Source organism: Raphanus sativus, unplaced genomic scaffold, assembly GCF_000801105.2.
Source record: "Raphanus sativus cultivar WK10039 unplaced genomic scaffold, ASM80110v3 Scaffold1635, whole genome shotgun sequence".
Taxonomy (NCBI): domain Eukaryota; kingdom Viridiplantae; phylum Streptophyta; class Magnoliopsida; order Brassicales; family Brassicaceae; genus Raphanus; species Raphanus sativus.
The window spans coordinates 10544-17966 of NW_026616944.1; positions in this window are offsets into that span (position 1 = coordinate 10544).

A 7423-nucleotide genomic window follows, 5' to 3' on the forward strand; every position below is an offset into this window, starting at 1 on the left:
AAAATTATCTGGATCAAACTCTTCAAACATGTGGCAGAGATCAAGCCAAACGCTGGTTAGCATCCAAGTTGGCTTCTCGCCTCCTTCCGACCAAGTCCACCTCAAATGGCACATCTGGCAGCGAAATAGACTTCTGGCCACAAGATTAAAATTATGCCAAACTGTCAAATGATGCCTTCGATCCCATGTGTTATATATTAATACAAAAGATTACAGACCGTTGTTATATATTAATATATATGAACAAATGTCGGGCCTTACAGCGAGTTGAAGAAACCAGTGTTCCTTAAAATGATAGAGGCGTAAGAAAGGGTATTAGAGAGGGCACTATATATAGAGAAACATAGAAAGTGAAACGGCGGGAATTAAAATTTCTCAAAATTCATTTATCTTATTTCCCGCCAAACGACAACATTTATCAAACGTGGCGGCCGAGTTATATAACCTATTACGGCTGATTTACTATTTGGGATTTAGGGTTTAGGGTTTAGTATTTAGAGTTTAGGTTTGTTTATTTAGGGATTTATGTTTAGGATTTGGAATAACGGTGTGATAAATATAACAAATAACATAAATTTAGTCTTAAAATGCATTGTGTATACTTTATGAGAGTTGTATTATGATCACACTCTATATCTACATGTAAGGTTTCAAGTAATTGTAAGACAACATATACCTCAAGATCATGATCGATCCTAAACTCGTAAATTCAATAAAAAAGAGACGTTCAGTTGATTATATATTCACTTCAAATTTAGAATTGGATTTTCAATATAACATTTTGAAGTATAAACATATCAATTATTTTAATTCAGGGTATGTTTGAGGTATGGCTGACTTTTATCTACCTTAACGGCTGCTTTATGAAGATGATGCGGCTGACTTATTAAATATTTTCCTATCTTAGGGTATCGTTTGAGGTTTGGCTGAGTTATATCTAACGTAACGGCTGCGTAATTTAAACAAGGTAGCTTAGTTACGATAAACAAATCATAACTTTAAGGCAAGTACAAAATATCTAGCCATGAGTCATACAAAACAAACGATAAACTCATCTTCATTCATCGCCAAACGACCCTACCAAACTACAACTTCCTTCATCGAAGACATCTGCTGCCATCTTCATTCTCAGACCTTGAATATTTTCATCCGATATCCCATCAAAAGCTACACCAAGCGCTAGACACTCGACGAACTTCAATGCATACACTCCACAGTCGCCTCAGGTCGTTTTGTGGAACAATATCTCTTGTTCTTCGTCTGAATCCAAACTCCTTCTTGGTAGGGACTCGGATATTAGCAGGAATAAGGACATCCAGCATCTCAGGGATCATAAGAGTAAGCGGCCTAAAGAAATTTAGCATTCTCAGCTCACTTTCGGGTGTTACCTCTCCAACGATTGAATCATAGCAATCAATCTTCTCTTTTATGCAGATCCACGTGAAACCCCACCCAATGATCGCCGCCAGTATTAAGCACTATGTACAAGTGATCTACTTCTGTAAACCACTGCAACTTTGTCTGAATGTCGGTGGGGATCAAACAGTTTACTAACCTCTCGTAACCACTTCCTTTGAATTTGACCATATCCGGTCTGACTAGGAACGTGCGTATAATCGTGAACCCATAATCCAAGGAACCAAGAGTCTATAAAGGCAATGCACTTGGACCAGAATGGGCTGGGATCTTGTTTGGACCTTTGAATGAGGACTCTAATATACGCAGCAATATGCTGCACATATAATATATAACTCAGCTGTACCATACTTATAACTTAGCCGTAAAGTAAATATAACTCAGCTGCATACTTACATTTTGAGTCAGCCATCCATATTGTTTGTTGGGCCAAGGTCTTGGAGTGATGAGGATTCTGTAGAACTCAATATTCTCGTGAGCTTCTCCATGTAGAATTTCTCTGATAATTTAACACAACTCAGTCTCTGCAAAATCTTTTTATTAGCTAAAATCAACGATTATCCCTTTTAGTCGGATCAACAGGTCCTAGGGGATCATATATTGCAGGTGAAGGTTCAAAACCCTTTCTCATGCACGTCGTTACATTGTCTCCGATGTGGGGAAATGGTACAGAAGGACCAAATTCCTCACTCCTTTGAGACCCTTGTGGAGATAATTGAACAGCTTTCAGCCGATACTCCTTTATTTTCCCACACATTTTCCTTTCATCTTCCTCCACATCAGATTCCGGCAACAGTTCGTCTGTTTTCGCCTCACTTTTCTTAGTCGGAATGGGTATTCTTATTGTACCACTGCGACTGTTTTTTGATATAGGAATAGCCTTTTTTAAGTCAGCCTCTTCTTGCTGCTTTTCCTTATTTAACTCAGCCTCTTCTTGCTGCTTTTTCTTCTTTAACTCAGCCGCTTTTTTCTTCCTTAACTCAGACTCTTCTTGCTTCTTCTTCTTCTTTAACTCAGTCTCTTCTTGCTTCTTCTTCCTCTTCAACTCATTTTCTTCTTGCTTCTGCTTCTTCTTCAACTCAGCCGCTATGTTATTTCTTGCCCCTTTGCCCCTGCCACCGCGTCCGAGTGGTGGTTCCTTACCAGGAGAATCAGAGACCAAATCAGCATTTGTTGCATAGGCATTACAAAATGCCGAATCCAAGTTATTTTTCACCCCATCAGCCTTATCCCAGACAACCTTCGAATTCAGCTTTGCTCCCATACCTTTCGCATCAGCTTTAGCAATATCATCTGCCAGATTCTTGACATATTGGCCTTTACTCTCTCTCTCTCTCTCTCTCTCTCTCTCTCTCTCTCTCTTCTCTCTCTCTCTCTCTCTCTCTCTCTCTATCTCTCTCTCTCTCTCTCTCTCTCTCTCTCTCTCTCTCTCTCCCTCATCGTAAACCTTTTTTTTAAAAGTATAAAATTGTAAACATTCTTTTAATTCACCGATTATCTTTTAACTACCACAATTTTGATTTATATGGGAATGTTTCCTAGTTTATATTTATCATGAATTTTTCTTGGGTGAATTACCAACTAATCATAGTTTGCCAATTAATGTACAACTTTTTTTAAAAATAAATAAATAAAATAAGAATAATTGTGTTAAGTTTTTAAAAATATGAAAAATATTAGTAGTTGGCAAGAGATGAATTTTATTTAACAATTTTAAAACGTCACAAAAGAGTAAATCATAAACATTAAACACTATACCCTAAACCCTTGGACAAAGCTTAAACCCTTGGGTAAAAATCCAAACACTAAACCCTAAATTCTTGGATATACCCTAACCCTTGGGTAAATCCTAAACACTAAACTGTAAATCTTTGGATATACTCAAAACACTAAATCTCTCTCTCTCTCTCTCCTCTCATCTCTCTCTCTCTCTCTCTCTCTCTCTCTCTCTCTCTCTCTCTCTCTCTCTCTCTCTCTCTCTCTCTCTCTCTCTCTCTCTCTCTCTCTCTCTCTCTCTCTCTCTCTCTCCCCCTCATCGTAAACCTTTTTTTGAAAAAAATTAAAAATGTAAACATTCTTTTAATTCACCGATTATCTTTTAACTACCACAATTTTGATTTATATGGGAATGTTTCCTAGTTTAATATTTTATCATGAATTTTTCTTGGGTGAATTACCAACTAATCATAGTTTGCCAATTAATGTACAACCTTTTTTAAAGATAATAAATAAAATAATAATAATTTGGATTAACTTTTTAAAATAAATGAAAAATAATAGTAGCTGCCAAAAGATGAATTTTTTTTAACAATTTTAAAACCTTCATAAAAGAGTAAATCATAAACATTAAACACTATACCCTGAACCCTTAGATAAAGCTTAAACCCTTGGGTAAAAATCCAAACACTAAACCCTAAATTCTTAGATATATCATAAACCCTTGGGTAAATCCTAAACACTAAACTGTAAATCCTTGGTTATACCCAAAACACTAAACCCTTCGGTCTTCTAAATGATTGGGCCTATTTCAGATTATGGGCCACAAACAAGAAGCCCGCGAGGAAATATCGATCTGCTCCATATGAGATAGTCAAGAGAATGCATAGTTCGAGTCCGAGACTCTACTGATATACTGGACTGGGCCGAAGCCCAAGAGGCCCACAGCGACGTCAACAAGGTGGAAAAGCAGGTCGCCGAAATCGAGAAGGTCGCGAAAGCAGTTACAAGAATAGCGGGGTCGAACGTATAAAAGGAAGAGGAGATCAAGGCTAAAGGGGACAGCGAAAACCCTAGAGAGAGAGCACACCACACATTTACATCTTTCTTACTTCGTTTAGATCTCATTTTAGATCGACCTCCTTGTTATAGTTGATCTCTTAGCTATTCTTTGTACTCGACCTCTTAATCAATAAAAGTCCATTTTTGTCTACCGAATTCCAATTACATTGTTGTTTTCTAAGGATATCGTTGCCTACATCTTTTGTCACTTCCCTAGTTTACTTACAAACACTACAAAATACTTGATTGTAGATTTTAGGTTCTACATTTTGGCGCCGACTGTGGAGAAGATAAACGAAAAACATCCTTGCTAAGAACCAGATCTAGGATTTCTAAGCACGATCATGGATCCCACTATACGCCGACGGAGATCCGATGGCTCGAGATCAAGACAGCTTGCAATCTCCAAAGATCCCGCGCGCGATGCTCCATCTCATGACTCGAGGGACAATCATCGACTCGGAAAGGCGACCTTGAACGAAAACACGATAACCTTCTCTCTTTACGAGAATGTCGAGCTCGATACGCCCCACGACGATGCTTTAATCATCACGATTGACCTCGCCGGGGTTTCTTTTTCAAAGGTTCTCATCGATTCCGGATGCGTAGCCAACCTGCTATCGCACGATACCTTCGAGAAAATCAGCCGACCTGATTTAGCAATCAACAAATATGCTCCTCTCCTCTACAGCTTTGGAGGCGGAAGCAGAGTACCTTTACTAGGAAACGTGGCGATCACCGTCAAGACACACGATTCCGAGAAAGAAACAGAGTTCTCCGTAATGCATGACCTTTCCCCATTCGATGCTGTCTTAGGACGACCTTGGCTCCATCAGATGAAGGCAGTCCCCTCGATTTACCATCAATGCGTAAAGTTCATTTCCCCTACCGGAGAAAAGACCATTTACGGGAATCAAAAACAGTCTCGATCCTGTTACATGGCGGAATACCGAAAAATGTTTCCGAAGGGGGCGAACCAACCAGCAGTGCGAGATCCCTCGACAAAAGACCCTGAGAAGGACCTCGCGTGAACTATTTCCCTAGATACGCAATCTCCAGAGAAATGCGTTATCATTGGACGCGATCTCAGTCCAAAGATCAGGGATGATCTAGTGGTCTTTCTGAGAAATAACATCAACACGTTTGCATGGTCGGCTGCTGACATGCCCGGCATCGATATCAACGTCGCATCACACGACCTAAATGTCGATCCCACATTTAAACCGATCAAGCAAAAACGAAGAAAACTTGGCCCAGAAAGGGCCAAGGTAGTCAACGACGAAGTTGATAAACTGCTGAAAATAGGTTCAATCCGCGAAGTACAATATCCGGACTGGCTTGCCAACCCAGTCGTCGTAAAGAAAAAGAATGGAAAATGGAGAGTTTGTATCGACTTTACGGACCTAAATAAAGCCTGCCCGAAAGACAGCTTTCCGTTACCACATATAGACCGATTAGTCGAAGCCACGGCAGGACACGAGCTGCTCTCCTTCATGGATGCATTCTCGGGGTACAATCAGATCCTCATGAATCATGAAGACCAAGAAAAAACGAGCTTCATCACCGAGCGAGGAACATATTGTTATAAAGTAATGCCTTTCGTGCTGAAGAATGCTGTAGCGACCTACCAGAGGTTGGTAAATAAAATGTTCTCCAACCAACTGGGAAAAACTATGGAGGTTTACATAGACGACATGCTAGTGAAATCCTCAGTAGCCGGCGACCACGTTCTCCAACTCCAAGAGTGCTTCAACATCCTCAATAAGTTCGGGATGAAGCTAAACCAGACCAAGTGCACTTTTGGAGTAGCATCTTGAGAATTTCTGGGATACCTCGTGACTAAAAGAGGGATCGAAGCCAATCCCAAACAAATCTCGGCGCTTATCGAAACACTACCTCCAAAGTCAGTCAAAGATGTGCAAAGACTCACGGGAAAGATCGCCGCATTAAACCGCTTTATATCAAGATCGACAGATCGATGCCTTCCATTCTACAAACTCCTTAAAGGGAACAAAAAGTTCGAATGGAACGCCGATTGCGACGCTGCCCTTAGCGAGCTTAAAGCCTACATAAGCGAACCTCATATCCTATCTAAGCCAGTTCATGGCAAACTTCTGTATCTATACGTCGCGACTTCCGAACATGCAGTAAGTGGGGTCTTGGTCCGCGAAGAAAACAACGAACAAAAACCAATCTACTACGTCAGCAGATCCCTGTTCGATTGTGAAACAAGATATCCCGTGATGGAAAAATTGGCCCTGGCGGTGGTAAATGCCGCGCAGAAACTGAGGCCATATTTCCAATCCCATACGATCATGGTAATGACGTCGCAACCATTACGCACAATCTTACATAGCCCAAGCCAATCTGGAAAACTAGCAAAGTGGGCGATCGAGCTCGGAGAATATGATATAGAGTACAAACCTCGAACAAGTTCGAAAGTGCAAGTGTTAGCAGATTTCATCATCGAGCTTGTTCACAGTGAAACTAACACCGATGACAAAACCCGGAAGTGAAACTCCACGTCGATGGAGCGTCATCAAAGCAAGGGTCGAGTGTAGGAATACAACTCGAATCTCTTACAGGAGAGATGATCGAACAATCATTTCGCATAGGTTTCAACGCGTCAAACAACGAAGCCGAATATGAATCCTTAATCGCCGGGTTGCGACTTGCCCAAAGCATCGGAGCCCGAAAAATCAGCGCATTCAGCGATTCGCAGCTCGTCACCAGCCAATTCCACGGCGAATATGAAGATAAGAATGAAAGGATGGAGGCCTATCTGGCAGTACTAAGAGGAATTACACAGCAGTTTGATGAATTTGAGCTTACGAGAATTCCGAGAGGGGAAAATACCTCAGCAGACGCTCTCGCCGCCCTGGCGTCAACATCGAACCCGACTATAAGAAGGGTAATTCCGGTTGAAGGAATAGATCGACCCAGTATAGACATCCCTTTAAAAGGAACCCTTAATAACAAGGGCGACCTTCCGCTGGTCGCTCCAATCGTCACTCGTAGAAAATCCAAGGGACGTACTCAAGAGCCCGACGAAGACTCACTAGTAGCCCCGCGGAATCGGAAGTTCCCCGGTGAGTCCTCTCGAAGAACTCGATCAAGCGCTGCCAGGACAACGCTTGATCCCCTGATTCCCGAGGAAATACCCGTTCACGAGGTAAATAATGAATCACAAAAAGCTTTTCAGGACGAGCTCAAAAACAGACCAGATTGG